Genomic DNA, 21,662 nt, shown 5'->3' with positions numbered 1-21,662 from the left:
AAAACTTGGGCCTTTTTGGATGTTTTCATGAGAGAGGTAGGGATGTTGTCCCAACTGGCCTCAATCCTAAATCTTTTCTAATGAAGCCCAAGGCGAATGTTTGAATTGCCTTCTGTGGAACTGGGCTTTCTCAGTCATGATAAGCTGTTCCACTGAAACAATTGTGGGTTTATTTGTACACATGTGTGCATGAGGGTGAGTGTGTATACTCATGTCTTCAGAAGCTAGCAGCCATTGGTACTGGAGGAGGGAAAAGGGAATGAGGGAATACTCATTTGCATTATCATAGGCAGTGTGGTCTTTTTCAGGGCAAAAGATGAAGACTTCAAAATCTAAGTTTGTTTATGGTAATTTAAGGAGTGTTGTGTCTGTAGACTCTTTGGGAAGTTTAGCTCAGTATGTGGAAAGACAGCTTAAATCATAAAGCACTCTGGTCACACATTCTCTCCAAAGATTGTTTCTGACTTTCAAAAAAGCTGGTCACATTGCATTTGGTCCTGACTCATTTATATTATTGCAGTAAGAATGGTTAGTTAATGCATATAATCTTTTACTGTATTCTGGTCAAAAATACTAAGACCATGTAGTGTTACATAACACTATAGTCCAGAAGTTTAACTTCTGTTTGGAAATTTTTTGAAGTCTTCTTAGGAAGTTTTAGTAGCTTTTATTATTATAATTTCTTGCCTTTATTTAATATATTCTGAGGCTAGGGAACAAATCAAGAAAATCACCTCTGCTATTTTGCCTTTATTATCTACAGATGAGGGTGGAAAGTTCCCTTCACGCCATCCACACATGTTAAATGTTCTCTACTTGCTGTGGGTATTTGGGGAGCTTTTTGCTTCTCCAGATAAACAATCCTTGTTTTTAAATGGTAGTCTTTATACCTAACTAAATGAGGCTGCCTCTCAAATATGACACTCTAGGAATGGTCCCGACTGTATTTTTTATTGGTGCAATTATTCATTGGTAAAAGTTCAAACACATTCTTCCCGAATCTATGTAAATAAACACTTTGCTGTTAAACATAGATTCAAAAAGTTTTGCTGCTACCTTCTGAAATTTCATTGAGAACATGATTGTCATTTAAAATGTTTCAAGATATTTGCAATAATATAAACTACTAAGTCAATTGTGATATCAGAAGAAGGAAAAAGTATTATTCTACCACATAAGAGAACATGAAAAAATGATGATACCAACAACATTCCAAAACAGCCAAAATTGATTTCCTCATCAGTGCCTTCAACCCTACAGACTCATTTTTCTATTCCACTAAATCTTGGGCTAACAGTTTTGTTTCAAAAGGTCGTCTGCCTCTGGACTGAAAACAACCTCAGAAATCCTCGCTTAGTCTAAGACAATTTGGAAATTGCTAAAAAGACATCGTCTTGGAAGCCTCACTAATCAGTCTGTTACCTGAAGTATCAGTAGCTCACAGCTGGTGAAAGTTTTTTCCATGAGGTTCTAAGAATGACTTTCTTTGAAATTTAATTTCTAGGCTGTGACATAGGGTGGTGTTTTCCTGTTAGCTTGAGGGGAAGCAGAAAGTACCTAGTGAGAGTAAGAGCGGGCACCTGTAGCTAATTCATCGCAACATCCCACAGAATCCTAGTGGAGGGGAGCAGAATCCCCTATGAGAGTATAATGTTCAACTATTTAGCATGGATCTGATCAACATTTCCCTGGAGGCTAAGAAAAACTTACGGGCAGTGGGGGCTTTGAGGATTTCCCAGAGGGATCATGTGAAATGAAACATTTAAATTAATAATGTTTTACTTCAGTAAATTTGATCAAGGGAAGGCTAACCTTTTTCTGTGATTTGACAGTTCTTTCCATGTAGCTGTTGAGGGCTGGACCGAGCCTATGACAGCTGGAATAAAGAGGAGGGAACGAATCCAAAGGAGAGCTCAGCAATGACATGAAAGGCACGCTTCAGTTGACAGCTTAGCTGTAGGTAAAGGGAGGGAAGAGGAACAGTTAAGCATGAAGCTCACCTCCCTTACCTGTCAGCAGTCATCTCTGATAGCTTCAGAAGGCCCGGCTGGGCAACTCCGTGAGACCCTGTCTCAAAATAAAAGGGACCGTGGGTGTATCCCAGTGCTCTCTGAGTTTAGTCTGCAGCACTAGAAAAAAAATATAAACGCAATATTAGTATGGCGTTGTTGCTGGTATTTTATTTTCGGCATTGTTTTGGTTTTGGACCCTGGTTTCATCTGGTGATGAAACATTCATGGAGTCACTTCCAGACAAGTGTGATAAAGTCAGAACTGTATTTAAACCTGAGAAAGTAGGGGTGATGTGTGGGCTTCTGAGCTTCCAGGCAGAAGGAGCCAGTTCCTGGTGGTTCCTTCTTTGGCACCCAGGCACTTCTGTGGAATTCTTGGTATCTTCAGTTAGTTGATATCTTAGTTACTTTCTCATTGCTGAGATGAGATATCCAAAACCCACAAGTTAAAAAAGGAAAAACTTACAGTATTTCAGCTCAGTATTTCTAGAGATTTTGGTTCATAATGACATAGGGGAACTATATGTCTGGTACAAGTTCGTGTTCTCTAAAATCAAAGCAAGAATTTTAAAAGGAACAGCAGAGGTTAAGAGCAGAAATATTTATTGAGAGAAAAAAAAGCTTCTGTTTGAGAGAGAGAGAGAGAGACAGAGACAGAAAAGGTCCTGAGTGGGTTGCCAAAGATTCTGTATTTTCTTGGGGTTTTTATAGAGTAAATCCATGAAGTAATGCGGGTCTAAAGTGGAGAAACCGGGGGCTGGGGGTTTAGCTCAGCGGCATAAGCACCTGCCTTGCAAGCAGGCGGTCGTGAGTTCAATCCCCGGTACCGATAAAAATGAAAAAGACAAAAAAATAAAAAAATAAAGTGGAGAAACCTGGGAACTCTCAAGCTAGATGGGCGTGAGGTGGAACAGAGCTATAGTCAACCGATAAGTTTAATTGTTCATGTAAAATTGATCAAATCAGGGACAAATGGGGAAGCGAGTCACATAGCAAGCAAGCATTCTTTACAGGTTAGTGACTCTTTCTATAGGGGTTGGGATGGTGACTCCTGGCTTCTCAAAGTGATCCAGACTTAATCCCTAAAGGTTATACTTAAGAGTGTGGTTACAATTTTTTTTTTTTTTTTTTTTTTGCCTTTTGTCCCAAGATCTGGCCCACAGCAAGAGGTATGTGTCTCCTCCAAGTTGACCAGAATCTGGTCCTCTGTGCCGGCTCCTTTGAAGGCCTTGCCCTGTCTGACTGCCGATAATGTTTCTAACCAGCTCAGCTGCCTATAACAATAATAGGCTGGTTCCAAAGCAGAACAGATGTTCCTCCTCATCATGTCTAGTGAGAAAATTTGAGATGCCATTCACGACCTCTGTGCATCATGTCTGTTGAGGCCCCGGGAAGTCCTTTATCCTTTGCACCAGACTCTTCTGGTTTACCTCTATCTGTAGTCCCACTTGGCCCTTTACAGGGTCACAAAAAACTTGAGGATACTTTTCTAAGATTTTATGACATTAAAAAGACTTATATAATAGTAACTCTTTTTGATTTCCTATTAACTTGTTTTGAAGTCCTGTAATACTCCCACGATCTTGTTTTGACTGATTAGACTGTGTTCCATTCTGTATGATAGTATCAAGTTTGAGGGTATAGGCAACTACTTTGAAGGCAATAAGATTCACTAAGATGCCCATTCTGGTTTGACTATTGTCTCCTTTGGAAGTCCTGTAATGTTTACAATGCCTAAGTTTTATTGGTCTAGTTCTCTACTGTTTTGTCCAACTTTATAATATCTAATGAGATAGACAATTCTTTTTAAGGAAACAAGAGAGATCGTTGATAACCATTGTTGATAACCTTGTACTCTGTTTTACATCATGAGCTATGTCTATTCTTGGTTTTGACTGATAGCTTTGTTTTGCCATATTTGACTTTATTCTCTCCCCCCAAAAAAGTAATAAGAACTAAGGAGTAATAAAATCCAAAATGTGTAAATTTTGTTATGAAAAAGAGAGGGGAAAAAAAAGAGCTCTAACGGATATAACAGCAAGTGTGTTTAGGGGTGTTAAATAGCTGACTATATTAATGTTTTTGGATCATTGAACACAGCTGTTTGCAGTCTCTCTGTTTGAATGTCCACTTTGTAATCTTTGATACTGTGATTTGAGCAACTATTTCTAAGATGATAATATGTAATCTATTAACAGGTGATTTCTTACTGGTTTTTTTTTTTTTTTTTTGTAGTTCTGTATTACGTGTACCCTTACACCGCTTTGTTTTGTTTTGTGTTTTTCTCTTTTTCCTTTTAAATAAAATTAAAAAAAAAAAAAGACTGTGATCAGGCTGGCATGTCCAGTTTTTTCTCTACTGATCTGCATGCAGGCATTTCTGTTCTATACAGAGCTCATTTTGAGTCTTGCCTCAAACTGGATTTTATATGAGTAACAAAGCACAGGTCTTTACTGCGGAGGCTCACCTCTTGTCTTGGTTTTCAGCTGTGTACTTGCAGGCTAGGACCAAATTTGGATCAGAGGAGGGCAGGATGTTTCTTGGGAGCTCACCTGTCTCTGCCTGTTCCTCTCCCTCCAGGGTCACCCTTCATGCAGCCCCAGTGTGGGTCAGCAATGGATAAGACTATACATGACATGTGAGCACAGGGCCTAGCTCTGTATTTCAGTATTCTGCTTTCTTCTGGCTTTTGGTCTTCAAGTTAAAACATGCTAAAACATACTTAGCTCTTGCAAATCGGAAGTCTTTTGTGTCTGCTTAAAGTTTCAAAAGCATTTTTTGAAAGTGAAAACTAAGTGGCTGCTGGTTTTGTTTTGTTTGTTTCCTTTATCTGGTTTCTTTCCTTTGATGTGTCCCCTGAAGACTTGGTAGAGGGCAGTTCATCCTTTAATACTTCTGTTTATTTCCTGTTATACCTCTCAAGAACCTCAGAACCTAGGGCAATTACTCAAATTGTCTTATGGCTGTAATATAAAACCAATGAAGCTCCCAAAACATAAAATGGTATTTATCCAAGACACAAAACAAAACCAAATACAAAGGAGGGAGTTGAAGGATTGGAGGTGGAGCTTAATGATAGAACATGTGTGTGAGGACCTGGCTTGATCCACTTCATGGGAAATAAAAGTAGATAAAATGCAAAATAAAATTCAGGTTAAGCCTGAATTTTATACATTTTTCTGGGATTTTCAGGAAAAATCTCTGCATGTCTCACTTGGTATTTTCTCTGCCCAAACAGCAAGGGCATTCCCTTTTTTAGGGGAAAAACCTTCCCTCTTAGCCTGAGCTCAGCAGTCTCCTGGCTGACATCATTAATATGAAGAGGGTTTTTGAGCTTCCTCAGACTCAAGAGAGAGCTTCATAGAGCTAAAGGATTCTGCTAAGGAAGAGTCTCTCTTCTCCTTTATGATACTATGCCAAGGGGACCCCCTGTTCCACAAGGACACTGTTAAGTCTGACAGAGGGCTCAAGGAAGGATCATGAGTGGGCCTCAGACCTTCTCCATTTTCTCCCCATGTTTATACTTTACCATGGGAGATTATCTTTGTAGGAAGAGTCTGACCACCTTGATCTACCAGAAGAAAACACTAGAGGAGAGGCGCACTGAGAGAGAAAACCTTTCCTAGGTTAATGACCTCTTAGCAACCTGAGAAACCCATCTGACTTGCCTGTCTAGTGTGTTTGTTTGTACTCTGTATACAACTTTGGTAGATCTATCCTCTGTAGATCCATCAGTGTGACAGTGGTAAAAGATTTCTGTAATAGGAGTTAAATATACTATCTAGGGTCTGAGGTCATTTGCCAAAGTCCTACAGTGTCAGCTATGAGACATGACATACCCTTGTGTTCCCAGGGCCAGCGAGGTTTTCAGTGACTCTCTGCATAGCCGGCACCACCCCTAGTTCCACTCTGTTTTTGGAGGAGAAAACCAAGAGAACAGGGCTCTCTCAAAGGACAGTTCCTTCCTTGCTTCTGTTGGCACAGATTAACTTTTGGAGAAAGGATGTTGGTCCAGCCGAACACCCTAAGGAATCCTGGGAAGGAGGATGTGTGCCCTCTACTGGCCCGACATATGTGGAGAGGCCTAGGCAGGATGGGCCTATTTGGTTGAGGAAGAAGAAAAATTGCAGCACAGTATGCTGAAAAGGAAGTAATAACCTCCCTCTAGCTGAATGCTTTGGAACAGTAGAAAAATCATCTACAGTGATTTTCTTTTCTCAAATGGTGTTTTCAACCAGAGGGCTAAATTCTGGGGAAAAAAGTCTTAAGTTGACAGAAGGTTGTCTAATTCCATTGCTTATAACAAGAAGAGTGGGGGAAATGTGTTTAAATGGGAATAGGAGGAAGCGCAAAAGAGACAGGGTAAAAAGTTCCTCCTAGCTGTAATGTCGGAATGAAAAAGTACAGAAATAATCCTGCTCCAGAGCCGCCTAGAAAATGGTGATTTATCTTGGCATCCAGGAGAGAACATTTCTCTTTAAAGCCCATTGTGTAACAGGGTGAAGGCCTGAGGCTCCCAAACCTTCCATGTTAAAGAAGTTTATATTAACCTTTCCATCCCCATTTACCTTCAGTCCCCTATTATTCAACACTGCATTACAGTCAGGAATTAAATACATAAAGGAACATTTAATTTTTAGGGACTTGTTATTCTAAATGTCATGACCTTAAAAGAAAAAAAAAACCAACTTGAGAATTGAGAATTAAATTGGCAACTATATTGAAGAAGAAAAACTCATTTGTCAGGACTGTGAGGTAAGTGTTCACTGTGGTTTTGATCTCTCATTTCCCTAGTTCTGTGAGATTAACTCAGAATATAAACCGTAGGTTCTCCGCATCCCTCAGAAGTCTATTTGGCAGTACATAACAAGAGGGCTGAAGGTTAAAAGAGAAGGAAGAAAAAAACCTGAAGAACATGGTAGCTAAGGTCATAGCTAGAGTTCAGAATGAATCGAGGTTTGTGCTAAAACTGAATGTTTTTTATACTTTGCCCAAACACATACTTCCCTGATCCTCTTTTTAGAAAATTTACAAATTATGAAAAGTTTATAAGTTAATCACATAAAATCCAAACCTTGGCAACAGTGTTCATATTTCCATGTTTTCCTGCCGTATTCCTCTAAGCATTCTTATAGATACATACTGATTTTTTAAACTTCACTCATCTAAAATTGGAATCATATTCTGAATAAGTTCTATACCCTGACTTTTTATATATCATAGTTGTTTTCATGTACATATATAACATAGGACCTCCGAATGGCATAAGGGAAATATAACTCCCAACCTGCTACATGTCTGATACACCAAGTGTATCCCCAAACCTGAAGAATGAATTTTAAGGAACAAAGGAGATTAAGAGTAGGAAATATTGATTACGGGGAGATGTACAGCTCCTGAGAGGTAAGAGGTGTCCGGAGTGGGTTGCTGAGGACTCCCCTTCTCGGAAGTTTTATAGAGCACAATGGTGTGAGTACAAGGTGGCTTAAAGCTATGATCAATCAATAAAATTACAAGTATAGCCACTTAGGTAATATTAATCCATTTGGGAAACAAGTCACATATCAAGTGCACATGGAAAGAACAAAGAACTTTTCAGGAAGAAATGAGTTTGAGGGTCTTGGTCACCCATTGAAGTGACTGATATTTATCTAGACTTTATTAGACCAGCTATTATCTTAGGCCTGCTCGTTCTGTTTTTATCCTAAGACCCTGGCTTTTAACAGATGTGACTCTGGCCACAGCTGTAATGAGTTTTTCTTTGCTCTCATTATCTTGAGGGCTCAGCCCTATGCGACTGCTTATAATATTTCTGCCTAACTTAGCTGTCTATAATACATGCACACTGGTTGAATATCCCCTCACCCTGCCAACTGGTCACCAGTTGTTCTGCCTCTACTGCTCCTTTCTTTGAACTCCAGCCTTAAACATGTAATGACAACTCTGGACTTCCACGTGGATTCTTATAGGCGTAGCAAGCTTAACATGTACAAAGCAAACTTCTAGTCTTCCTCTCAAATCTGCTGTTTGTTCCTGTAGTATATTTGCAATCTTAATTCACAGCAACTCCACTTTCCTCTTACTGAAGTCAAAAGCCCTCCCTTTCTCTCACATACCTCATAAAAGCTCCATCCCCTCTACTGATGGTGCTACTTTCAAATATATCCACTTCTCACCATCTCTATTGTGATCATCCTAGATGTTCAAGGCATGGTGTCCTTCTATTTTACTAGCAGCCTACTTTCTCTCTTTGCCCCTATATTCTCTTTGGAACATATCAGTCCAACTGATTCTGCAAAGCCTAAGTCAGATTATGCCATTACCTGTTGAAGACACTCCCAGGCACTTCCCATCCTATCCACATTGAAGAGAAAAATTTACCAACCTTTCACTGACCTGCAAAATTCTAATCTGCTTCTATACTGTTCTCTACCCTGTCTCCTGCCCCTGACCCCTCATTCACTCATCTGCTTACCACACCTTCATGGGGTCTACGCTTGTGTCCTTCTTACTACTGTCCCCTCTACATGAACTGTCTCTGCTAGATACTCCCACACTCCTTCTCTCCGCCACCTTTTAAAATCTTTGGACAGATGTCACCACCTCAGGAATCCATCCCCCACACTTTTTACCCACCCTTCTTCCTTTATTTTTCTCCATACCACTTACCACCTCATGATGTATTCCTTTACTTCCCTGTGCTGTTTATTGTCTGTCTTACCCAACAAGCATGGAAATTATATGGTGATTGTTTTGTCTGAAAGCTGAATAGTTCTCAAATGTTCAATGAATCTATTCTTTTTAAAAGGTTGCCCATCATACATAGGCACCATGATTTACAGTGTTTAAAACAGTAAGACAATATTTATTGTGATGCAAGTTAATACATATAAGCTGCTTACTGCATGCATTATTCTAAGCACTTTGTATATATGCTTAACTCCTTTAATAATCCAATGATGTCATCTCTACTGCTTGTGACAAAGTTTGAGATTGTATCAATTCAGTGCACATATAACACATGACACAGACTCTGAAAGTTTTTCTGCAACTTATGCACACCACACTATGTTCTTAACCTAAAGCAAATGCCCAAAGAATGTTCAGTTTTCTTTTGGAGAGAGAAAAAAAATACAACTGATCACACACAGACCCATGTACATCAGTGCTTCTTAATCTTTACTGAGCTTTTGGTACTCAGAAAATGTAGCCATTTCCTGGTGTCACAGCCCATGCTGATGCAGTGTTTCCAAGTTGAGAGAATTAATATCTTCACTCATCCTCTCTTTTTTTCTGCAAGCACACTCAGCTCTGTGAAGTTATTAAAACACTGGCACATTCTCATTGTTTGCTACCATACTATGCTTTTCTGATAGCCATAAGTTTCCAACCTAGCTCCTTACAGATAAAAAAAAATTCATTTGTAATCTGTCCTAAAGGCAACTGTTCTTCCACTGACCTGCTATCTATTCCTATGAAAAGAAAAAAAGCATTGCAGTATAAAATAAATTGAAATTATAGTTGGAAGAAAGCACATGGCTGCAACCCCACCAGGCAGAATGCTTACTAAAATGTTGGTAGGTTTGTTTCACAGATGCAAGAGTTGAAGTAGAAGCTGGTCAATTGATGGGGTGGCAAGCAAAGGACAGAATAGCCCCACTCCTGATATAGGAGAACTGAATGGGCTTGATTAGTTAAAGTTCACAAAACGTAGTTGATTTATAATCATCATCATCATCATCATCATCAGCATCATCGTCACACTCAGTATGACATTAGTGTTCCTTGTCTAAATTTCACCATCATCGTGCTGAAGGAGACATCATGATGATGATGATAATGATGATGATGATGATGTTGATGACAACTTCATTTCAAGACCCAAACTGACAATTCCACATGAAAGAGACAGAAATGTCACTTTGACTTGAGGGATTCATGGCTAGGCTAGATAAATTCCAGGATAAAGGGTTCGCTGAATACATAGTGATAGATACTCAAATTGATTGGGACTGCCGCCAAAATAACAACAAAACAAGTACCAAAATTCATCCAAGTCTGAAACACCCAAGGGAGAGGGATTGGATCCGTCTATCTAAACTGTGATGGTGCAGTTGGGGTAAAACATAATTCTCCTTCTTGTTCCAAAAAGGTAGCTTTCAAGGCCTCTCCTGCTTGGAAAAAAGGAACTTTGACTGCAAGAGCAGGTAGACTACTCACACAATCGGGGATCTACTATGTTTCTCATTATTTTAAGACTAGAATGAAATAAAACCAGAAATAGTTTCACAGTGATTTAGGGGGAGCTCTGGGAAGGTGAAGCATGGTGGTACTGACACAGGACACTGTGGGGTAGAAGAATTCCACTTTCCCAGAGATGCAGTCAGGTTCCTCCTGAGGAAAGTCTTTCATACCTGACTGCCTTCTACCATGTGGAAGGATCTTACAAGGGACAAATTGAACTCCCATGTTGCACATCATCTTGGGGATACATCAAAGATAGATATATGTGTCTATCTCCTGCAACCCCCAATGCAAGAATGGTAGCCTCCTTGGTGTGACTGTGCTTGGTCCATGATCAAGCCTTTGTGCTGGCTTTCGTCACCAGGTCTTTTGTGGCTGACAACTAAATAAGTCCTCTGGACCCTGTGCTAAGAAAGGGGCTTGGGCATAGCCCCAGGTTTTGAAATTACAAGGCAAGGGACACTGATGTTATTGTGAAAATAGGTTTAGGAGTTAAATGTCAAAGACCAGAAAATTGGTGCTGATATGGGGTTTGATCAGAATTCTTAACAGGTACTGATACACAGGGCCAAGAAGTACTCCTAACAGTGACTTCTAAAAATTGCTTTAAACTCAGATCAAAAAGAAAGGCAAACAAACAAAAAAAAATATCCTTTTTTAAAAAAAATAGCAGCTGCTCAATCCTATGTAGCAACTACCCTGAAGGCGTTACTGAGGCTGCAGAAACCTGAATCCCTGAACCTGAATCTCTCTAAAACTTGGAATTATGAATTCTGTTCTAAGCCAGGCTGCTCACCAGGGAGTTTGCAGAACTTCAGCATGGAAGCTTAGAAGAACAGCAACATATTCCCTGATGTGCTTGCCCTGGTCTGCATCCACATCCCAATCCATGGACTCATTCTTTCAGGGAAGGAATTGTCCTTCCTCCAGAACCTAGTTATCTGCACTTCACACAGGTGACCCACCACCACCCCATATTGATGGGTGGCTGCTGTTGGCTCCCTCCATCTGCTGGCTCCTGTCTGTCATTCACATCTGCTAATCTGTCCTCTTTGCCCATCTTTGGTTCTGGATTTCCCTGTCCACTGTCCACTGCTGTGAGCATTATGCCCAGTGTAGCACATGGTACAGAGTAGGCTGGTCTCACAGTAATAGGGTGAATTCACTGAAGGAATATGTAGGCTCTTCCTGTTTGTGAACATGTGTGCCTACTACGTGGTGGTGCTGGTCCTTGAGAAGACTGGGTAGGTAATTTAGGTCCTTAGGTTGAAAAGTCAGATTCTTCAATTCAAAGATACCCATCTCTTCCTTGCCTGCACAGGTTTTTTGGGCTTGGATTCAGGCTAGTGTGTAACTCTGTGTGTATGTGTGGGTGGGGGTGCATCTATGTCTGGGTCCTCTGGATTATACAAAAATCACCCAAGTCAGGACCAGATGGATCAACTCTGTCCTGCATCCTGCTTCCCTGGCTTGGGGAAAGGCCTCATGGTGTTACAGGAAGCAAATATTTTGGCACTGATGGTAAATATGTAGCATCATCTGCAACGTGCTGTTTGGTGTTTCCTTGGGCTTTTGTGAGAACATGGAGAACATATCTAGATAAGGCAGGGGTATCCAGATATAGTAAGTTTGATATCATTAAAGTTCAAAGATTCTGGTCCAAGAATTTTATATAGCTCTGTATTGTGGTAGTTAGATTCAAATCCAGGTAATGCTCTACTCAGTAGGAAATTTGCCTATTCATGAAAAATATAGTGAACTAAAGCAGTACTTATCTGCTATTTCATGTACCTTGCTTCTGAGTATCCCTGAGATCTATTTAATATGTAAACTTTAGGGCAGTACCTCAAGAGCATTTATTTGTCTAAAATTGGGGGCAGTGATTGAGTCTGTTGGTATCTGTAATGTATTTCCATCCACCCATCCATCCATCTGTCCATCCATCCATTTATTAAGTACACATTCTCTGCCCAGATCCTGTACTGTTCTTCTCCTAATGGGGTAACAGGAGCTCTCAACACTCAGTACATGCATTGTTCAGCAGTCTGCATGTGGAGCTCACTTATGTGTGAAGGTCCCGTTTACTTAGAGCTGAGATGCTTCCAAGTCTTTGTGGAGCTGGGTTTATAAGCAGGACCCAAGGGCTTTTTGTTGGTTTGTTATTGTTTTATTGCTTTTCAACGACTTTGCCATAATTTTGACCTACTTTCATTGTAGTCTCTGTGATCAGACTTCATTTCATGCAGTTGAAGAAGGAAAAATGCAGGCAATACTATTATATTTTGAATCCTTTGATCCAGTGGCACCCTTTAGATTGTGACCTTCCTGGGACTTTTGTCTCATTCATCTTTATATATCTAGCATAGGGACTGTTGAGCACATGGCAAAAACTAAATATAAACTTGTAAAAGTTTTTATTGGTACATGTTTGCAGTACATAATGATTACATTCATGACTGGGAGACTGTTGGTGTCCTGAACATGTCTTACGAATTTTTATATCTACTTCCCTTTTCCTTCCTCCGTGTCATTACATATCTTGGTTCCCTTCTATTTTAATTTATAACATCTGCATTGCATTTAATTAGAGTAATAAATAAATAAATAAACATACTTATATTCATACAGGTTAAATTTAGTGTCCCTCTACTTCCCATTGTGAGTTACTGCTTGTTTATTCTGTGTATAATGGAGACAGACTTGCTTGTTGGTTTACTCTGAGATCGCTGATCATGTCCCATTTGACATCTCTGTTCGTGAGTAATTTGTCCTCCTGGTTCCAGCACACACTGGATTCTGTATTCCACAGGAAGACTGCACTCCACCCAACCTCCTGTGAGCCTTTAACTGTGCATCTCCTGGCTTTAAGCCTCCATTATTTTCCCTTCAGTTACACATGATTGTCTGGAGGCAGCATTGTATACTAACAAACATGTGCACTGAAGGGCTGGATAGTTGATGAATCAGTCTTGCCCCAAACGGGACCTATTCCTTATGCAGTTTGCCAATCCACTGCCTTCCAGAGGACTTTGGAACTGCAAAATTAGTCTTGCTAACATACAGCAGATGGTATCAGCTGTCTACTCCATGCCTATTCAGAACTGGTTTTCTTGGAGGAAAAATATGCTTATTTTCCCGTTTTTACCCAGTCAAGGTTGCAGTCTTGTGATTTAGTTCTAGCCCATGAAGTGCAAGTTAAGCCCTCCGTATATTTCTGATCAGGCTTTTGCTTTCATGACAAACAGGTAGCACTGTCCTTCTTCCCTGCAGAGATCTGAGTGGAGCTGTACCAGCCCTGTTGTAAATACAAAGAGCCGTGACTAAGAATTGTAGCCCACCATGAAGCATGACTGAGAAGAAGAACCTGGGTCCCTGGTGGCCCTCTAGAGTACCTTAACCAGCTTTGTGACTCCTTGCTTCAAACTTAGGTCACAAAGCCTGAGGAAAGCCACTATTAATTGAGCTTTCTATTATTTACCAATAAATACATTTTCTAATTGACAGGGAGTACAACACCTTTAATTTGCTTAGAGATAGGCAATATTGGTGTGAGTCCCAGAGCTCCCACAGAGTCAGAAATGGTGGCATCTTGGTTTCTAGGGAAGGAGAGACCAGAGATGTCTCAATGACATCATTCATTTTATCATGAGAAATTTGAGTATTCTGGGAACATCTAGTTTTTCAAACTAAATTGTGACCATTAATCCTAATATGTCAACTTTATTGAATTAAGAAATGCCTAGCACTGTTGTAATCCCAAATATAAAGTATAGTCATCCAAGTATTGTAATCCCTTTGCCAGTCTTCCTCACACAATCCAAAAAGTTATATTTACAATCCCATTGAGATGTTATTGGAATCCCACCAAGTTAATTCCAATCTACCACCTCCATTGCAACCCACAGTGAGAGTAGACACCAGGACATTCCAAGTTAAGGGCAGCCAGGGAGTCCTAAATTCAATCCCTCTGAGATATGTGGACAAAGGCCTTGATCCTACGCCTCTCCCAGACTTTATCATCTTATGAAGAAGGGGGATGGCTCAAGGATGAGTGACAGTGAAGATGGGGATGGGACTATGTGGTGAGTAACTTGAGCTGACTAGTTAGGTAGTGAGAAAAACATCTCTGCAAAATGAAAGATAAAGATATGCAGAAGAATCAATTTGCATAATTCAATTAAGAGAGCAACTGAATTGTTTTTGGAGGCTGTTGCTTCAGTTTCTGATATGTAAATTTTTGTGCCCTGGGGAGTCATAACCTCTATCTCAGGCTCATACCCAGTTGACATTCCTGGAACTGACTGGCTCTACCAAGCTGCTGTGCTTATCTATTTTAGAGAGAGTACTATGGAGGAAACAGGGAGACTGATGGCTTTAGAGATTACATAACACTACCAGCTAGCCCTATTTGCAATGCGTAGAGCCAACTGAAGAGAGAAAGAAATACTATAGCCAGCTCTATATATATCAGTATAAGTAAATAAGTCTCCATATAATCACAGTTGCTGCAATTGTTCTGCCTTCCAGGGGAGTCACTCAAATTGTCTCCCACATAGCACATTGGTAGAGCATGCTCTTGAGTGTTTAGTGTTTGGGCAGGCCATAGAGGTGTGGTTTTAGATCCTCTATATGGTCTGTAACTTGTTTGTCTCTGGTACAGTTCCACTCTTTTGCTGCCTAACCATCTTGTAAGAAGCTTTGCTATGCCATTCCCTTCTGTAGTGCTGTTCCTGCCTTGGAGCCTGCTGATTATGCACTGAATCCCTCCAAACCATGAACCATAAATTGGGCCTTTCTTTAAGTTCTGAGCATCAGGTATTGTATCCAGCAACAGAAAACTAACTAACACATAAGTGGGTGGATTTACAATGACTTTGAGTGGGGTGTCTGGAAGGTAAATATGGCTGTGTGTCTAGTACTTCTCAGCCCAGACAATGATTATTGACAAGGGAGCAAAAAAGAATGTTCTAGCATGCAAAGCAGCAAGACATGTTGGACTAGATTACCCTGTGCATGAAGTTGAGCAGTAGAAACTACCTATCTAGAGCAGACCTGAAAGTAATACAAGATAGCAATGCAAGAAAAATTTGCACTAGCATTTTAAAAAGTTATACTTTAGACATTATAACATTTTAAAGAATACTACATAATATAAGCACTTTTAAAAACTACATAGTCTTCTGGAATGAATATAATCACATGCTATTTTATAATCTTTATTATTAGCTTAATAATACTTAATAGTATTATTGTATCATTAATTATTACTGAAAGTTTTTATTTTTAATGATTTCAAGGTACTTGACCACATAAAAGAACTACAATTTTTATAACTAGTTTATTATTGAACATTTAGTTTCTCTAATATTTCATTATTATAAATATGGCTTTGTGAACATTGTTGTATATTAATTTTGCAGACATCTTAATTATTTTCATAGAATCCATTCCTGCAAGAGATTTTTCTATGTGAAAAGGTACACATATTGTAAGTTTTTGTTACAAATTGGTAGAATTTCTTGCTGACTATATGAACTATAAGCAATGTATTAAAAATGTATTCAGAGAGCCCTTAGCAACTTTGGACTCCATAATTTTAAAGCTTTCTACTTTGTGGCGAAAGAGAAAAGATAGCTTTAGTGGGCAGGACTTGGTTCAACAGGATGTAATTGACCATCCAGTGCCCAAATCACAGTATTTCAAACAAAAGAGGCTTTATCTCATTTTCACATAAATTAAATCAAATGGTCAGAAGTCCCAGTCTGGTGCGAATCATCCTCAATCATTAGAGACCCAGGTGCCTTTTATACTGCTGTTCTGATGAGTCCAGCACATGGTCCAAGGTGTCTGCTAGAGCTCCACCCATTTTTCTGCAGTACAATCAACAGGAGACCCTGAAGAACAAAGAGCAACATGCTCCTTTCCTTCATGCATGCATCTGTAAATTCAGGTTCAGTACTGCCTACATCTCAATGAATAACTGAGTCCAAATTCAGTCTGTTCACAGGGTTCTACTTTGGTCCTGAGCAGCGTAGACTTTTAAGCTGGAAAGCAACAAACTGGCTGGAAGTCAAGATTCTTATTACGAAAGAAAAGTAGCAGAATGGATCTTAAGAGGCAATTATCTGACTCCATCAAGTTTTGATTTCCATGTTCTTGATTGCAGTGCAGGTTTAATGTGTGCATGCATGCATGCTATTTGTAATTCTTTTTTTAATTGCCTCATACACCTACATACACTTTTTCCTTTACCTAAATAGTGTATTTGGTAATTCTTGTGCATATTAAGGATATAAATCCTTGATATATATTCTGCCTTTTTGCCAGGGTACATTTGCCTTTAATGGTGTTTTTTCATAGACTAAGATTTTGAAGTTGTTATCCACTGAAGGCTATCATTCTTTTCTTTTACAGTTTCTGGCTTTGATGTGTATATAGAAACCACTCCCTGACTCTGAGACCAGATAAAAATTTCACCTCTTTTGATTTTGTTATCTCTTGGCTTGAATTTTTCATGCTAGATGCATTAGGCCAATGGCATTCAAACAAGAAATAGTGATAGTGTGAGCCAATATTTAAAGCTTACATGAAGCAATACCCTCATACTGTGAGGTAAAGCGTGCTTTCCATTCTCTCCCATTATGCTTCATGCTTTAGAAAGTTTTGTTCAAAGCCACTCATAGATGGCAACCAATGGTTGGAAAAATGCCATTTTGACCAATCTAATAGTTTTCAGAATATAATATAAAAATTTAATCTCTTGTTTTTTGTTTCAGATAACCAATTTTTAAAATGATGTTTGCTTTTTATCTAACTAGTTTTCTTTTTCACGTTTTGCATGGCTGTTCTTACCTATTTGTTCTCCCAGATGACATTCAAAATCATTTTTGAAAGCTTGGAAAAAGTATGAGATTTAGCTTGCATATAATTTGAGAAGAACTGATAACTTTACAGTTAAGTTGCTCCATCTGGAAACCTGACACATATCTTTATACAAGTTTCGTCAGGAAACATCTGCAGTTTTCTTTCACGTTGTGTTGGTTTCGTTTTTCTGCTTATATCTATGACTAGAGAGTTGATGTTTGTGATGCTTTTATGAATGAAATCTCTTCCATTTTTGTTAAAATGGTTATTTCTTTCAGATAGGATATCTTGATTCTGGTAGTTTTTTTAAAACCTTGTCATTTTAGATTTCATGTAGAAAACTGTCATCTTCAGGACAATGGGCACTTTCATGTTCCTTTTCAATGTAATTTTGAAGAAATGCTGTTTGTTCACTTCTTACTCCTGCTAGACACTTTTTGCCTTGTGTATCCATTTAATCTTCCTGAATGCCCAATGATGGAGATAAAGTTATCTCCATTTTAAAGATAAGAAAATGAATCTTTAAAATTCAAATTGTTCCAAGTCACGCAGGTAGGAAATTGCACAGCCAAGTTTTAAACTCAGATCATTCTGATTCCTATTGTAGAGTTCTAAATAGCTTCTCTGCCATCTACTTGTGTGCTGTGTTTCTTTTTTGTGTATTAATGCCTTGATCACAACTTCTGAAGTGAACTGAATAATAGCGCTGCTTCCTTAAGAAGCCCATGGTATCATGATTCTAAATTTTGCTGGGGTATAAAGTGAGCATCAGGGCTGTGAAAGCCTCTGTGTATTATACTCTGGTGGCCCAGTGCTTCCTTAGGCATCATCCTTGCTTTAGCCAACTCTCTTATCATTCTTTGTATTATTTCTCAAGGGTATTACTTCATTGCTTATTTTTTCAGTTAAACTTATTATTTTAAACTTTAGATTTCCAGAAATATTGCAAATATTTCATAAAGTTTCAGGTGCTGTCCTGTATACATCTTCTTACTATTAATATCTTACATCTGTATGGTGTATTTGCCACAATTAATGACTCGATGTCAATGTATTTGAATAAATTAAAGTCAAAGTTTTATTTATTTTTTTAATTTATTTAAAGAGAAAGAAACAAAAAACGGAGAAAAAGGGTAGAAATAATACAGCATTACAGAAAAATAAACAGTAAGAAATCACAAATTGATGAGTTACATATTGTCATCTTAGAAATAGTTGTTCAGCTTACAAAATTGAAGTATATAAAGTGAGATTCAAATAGTGACACTGCCAACAGTTCTGCTCAATGATCCAACAAAAACTTAGTAATATGGTTATCAGTCCTACACACTTGTTTTTCATCTTAAAGAGGGTAAGATTAAACATATCAAACAGAACAAAACAGTTCAAAAAGAAACAATTTAAAGAAATACAGATTTCAAAGCAAGTCTACTGGAGATCTTCACTGTTTATCTTATTGTCTCTAGTTTTCTTCCAAATAGTTGTCCCCATCTTAACACACATTAAATACATACTGCATATTATAGAACTAATCAAATCATTACAGGATGATGAAGGCTTTTTAGGTCTTCAAGATCTGACACTGGGGAAGACAATAATGACTACCACAGTGTCTCTCATTCTCTTTGTAGTAGCTGTTCTTATCTTTACATATGCTGAAATTGAACTTAAGAGACTAGACTAATATCACTCTGAACAGTGAATGATAGTATTACTAGATTTTATATCATAATGCTACAGAATTAACATTGGGTTTCTTAGTGTCTCTTCTTCTTCAGAGTATCTGTTCATTACATCTTGCATCATATAATCTGTTCCTGTAAATAGTTTAAAAAATTCTTCCCATGTATGAATTTCTACATGTATATCTATCCTCTCTGTATTATAGGGAAAAACAAATCATAACAAAACAGCAAAAAAAAAATTCCTAGAAAAACATGCAATGAAAAAGACACATAAGACCACAATATTAGGTGATCTACCACAGTTACTATGCTTTCTCTTGTTATTTTCAATAGACTTGTCCACATCATCAGGCTTAATATAGTTAAGCATAGTATTACATAGCTATTTTATAAAAACACAACTTTGAAAACATTGTAGGACTTGAGAGCGGTTAATAAAACCGGTATGGATATCTTTTATATCTTATCATCCTCAGAGTAGTTGCTTCTACTTTTAGACGTGATACTATCAAGCATACAAAATTCAAATAAAATCAGCCAAGGTAAAACCGCGGTCAAACAAACCAGATTCAAATAAGATCAGTCATAGTAAGACAATGTAAGTAATACAAAGTTTCAGTTGAAATTAATAGGAAATTAAGGATAGTTACCATGGTATAACCTGCTATTTTTGGGTTAGATGTCTGTGCCCTCAAATCTGATATGAGAGGACAGACCGGAACAAAATAAAATCAAACTAAACAGAGCAATAAGACTACTATGACTTTTAAATCCTGATACACTATTAACAATGATCTCTGCCTTTTTTATAGTGTATCAAAGCTATCTATACTCAAGATTATAGCTTAGTGTCTCTGCCTCATGTCTGCTACTCCACTTTACTGCTATAATTGTCCACCTTACTCCCTCATTCTACTGTCTGCCCCATTCATTGAGGCCTCTCTGCCACTGTTTCTGAAATCCTGGTATCCCTTCCTCTCTCTCTCTGGAATGTCTTTTAGCACTCTCTGTAGGGTTGGGTTGGTGCCCATGAACTCCCACAGTTCCTCCTTGTCTTGAAAACATCTTATTTCTCCATTAATTTTGAGAGAGTTTTTCTGGGTATATTAGTCTTAGTTACAAATTATTTTCTTTCAGGGCTTGGACTATTTCCCCCCAGGCCCTTCTTGATTTGAGAGCTTGTGTTGATAAGTCTGTTGTTATTTTGATAATTTTCCCATTGTAGGTAATCTGCTTTCTTTTCCCTGGCTGCTTTTAGTATTCTGTTCCTTTGGTGGATTTCTGGAATCTCGATTATTATATATCTGGGTCTATATATGTCTGTTTTGGTTGTAGGTGGCTGGAGTTCTGTATGCCTTGTTTATCTGTATATCATTTCTTTTTCCTATGCTTGTGAAGTTTTCCTTTAATATATCTGTGAATGTTCTTTGTAGTTCATTTTTGGTTACTCCTGCTTCCTTGCTCACGTGCTTTTTCTTAAGTTATGTATCCTTTTGTTGTCTTCTAGCCTTTGAATTGTTTCTTTCTGGTTCCTCATTATTTTTAAGAGGTCTTTTGTTTCACTGTCATATATCATAAATCTCTCTTCAAGTTTCAAAGGCTAACTTTAGTTTCTGTCAAGGCATTTTGCCAGTTTTCAATGGAGTTTTTAGTTTCTTTGTAATCTCTTTGGATCTGTATTCTAGGTTATGTTTACATTCTTCATCAGAAGTTTCTCTTTCTTTTCTGATTTCCTCCATTCTTCCATCTGTGTTCTCTTGGGAGGGGCGTATCATTTCCTTAATTAATCTCTTTATATCTTGCCTCACCTGGATTAGAAGTACAGTTTTAAATTCGTCTATGAGGTCATGTAGGTATTTATTTTGGCTGATGCTATGTCTAGTATTGGATGGTTACTGTGCTGGTTCTCTTCTGGGTTTACTTCTCCTGGGCTTATTTTCCCAGGTTCAGCAGCTGGAGATTTTTTTTTTTTTTATTTCTATCTCTTGTCATGTTTCTGGTTTCTTTCAGACTGGTGTGTCCTGGGGGTTTCTGGCTCTCTCTGTATTGCTTAGGGTCTTTCCGAAGTGTGCTGACTGGAGTTTTTGCTGCCCTCCCCAATTTGCTGTTATCTGAGGAAGGCAGGGATGCAGGGACGATGTAGGCTAGCCTCCAGCCTCTGTGCCAGTCAATCTGCAAGTTAGGGTGTACCTTGTGGACATCACAGAGTTGTGACTATTTTGTATCTGCTTATTGGGTTCCAACCAGAGGCATGGTTCAGCCCCAGCAGACCCTGCCAGTTCTCTCTGTGCCAGGAGCGGCTGACTGATGTCACCACGGTACAGGGCTCTGCCCAAATCCTAGCTGTCCTTTACCAGACCTCTCTGCGCCGGGGTCTACTATCTGATGTCACCACGGCTCTGGGCTCTGTCCAATTCCAAGATGTCCTCCACCAGACCTCTCTGTGTCACTGATGTCATCACGGCCCTGGGCTCTGCACAATGCCAAGATGTCCTCTAGCCAGCGATAGCAGCCACAGGACCCAGTCCCTAGTACTCACCAGGACTCAATGCCGATCTTCCTATTGGGTCCACTGCACACTGTGCCGCTTGCCTTCACTGTTTTCCCAGCACAGCACGGATCGGTCAGAAAACTGTGTGGTGTCCGGCTTTGGAGCTCCAGAGCTTCTCGCAGTCTTTTTTGGTACAGCCAGGTGGCTTTGGCTCGTCAATGTTTTATTTTAGATCTCCTCAGTCTTTATCAAATTTCATTTTTCTATTTCAGGACCCTATGTGGGATACCATATTGCATTTAGTCAGTGTATCTCCTTAGGCTTTTCTCTTATTCTCCTTGTTCTTGATGACCTTATTTTTTTTAAA

General features: G+C 38.9%; 1 protein-coding gene across 2 annotated transcripts in view; it reads left to right on the top strand.

The window, feature by feature from the left end:
• Spock1 (SPARC (osteonectin), cwcv and kazal like domains proteoglycan 1) overlaps nt 1–21,662 on the top strand; it is a 666,821-nt gene that overhangs the window by 572,878 nt on the left and 72,281 nt on the right. The window lies entirely within an intron of this gene.

Source organism: Cavia porcellus, unplaced genomic scaffold (genome assembly GCF_034190915.1).
Source record: "Cavia porcellus strain 051 isolate PalLab524CR breed Dunkin Hartley unplaced genomic scaffold, mCavPor4.1 scaffold_19, whole genome shotgun sequence".
Classification (NCBI taxonomy): domain Eukaryota; kingdom Metazoa; phylum Chordata; class Mammalia; order Rodentia; family Caviidae; genus Cavia; species Cavia porcellus.
Note: the sequence above shows the minus strand (reverse complement) of the source record. Positions and strands in the feature narration are given on the sequence as shown.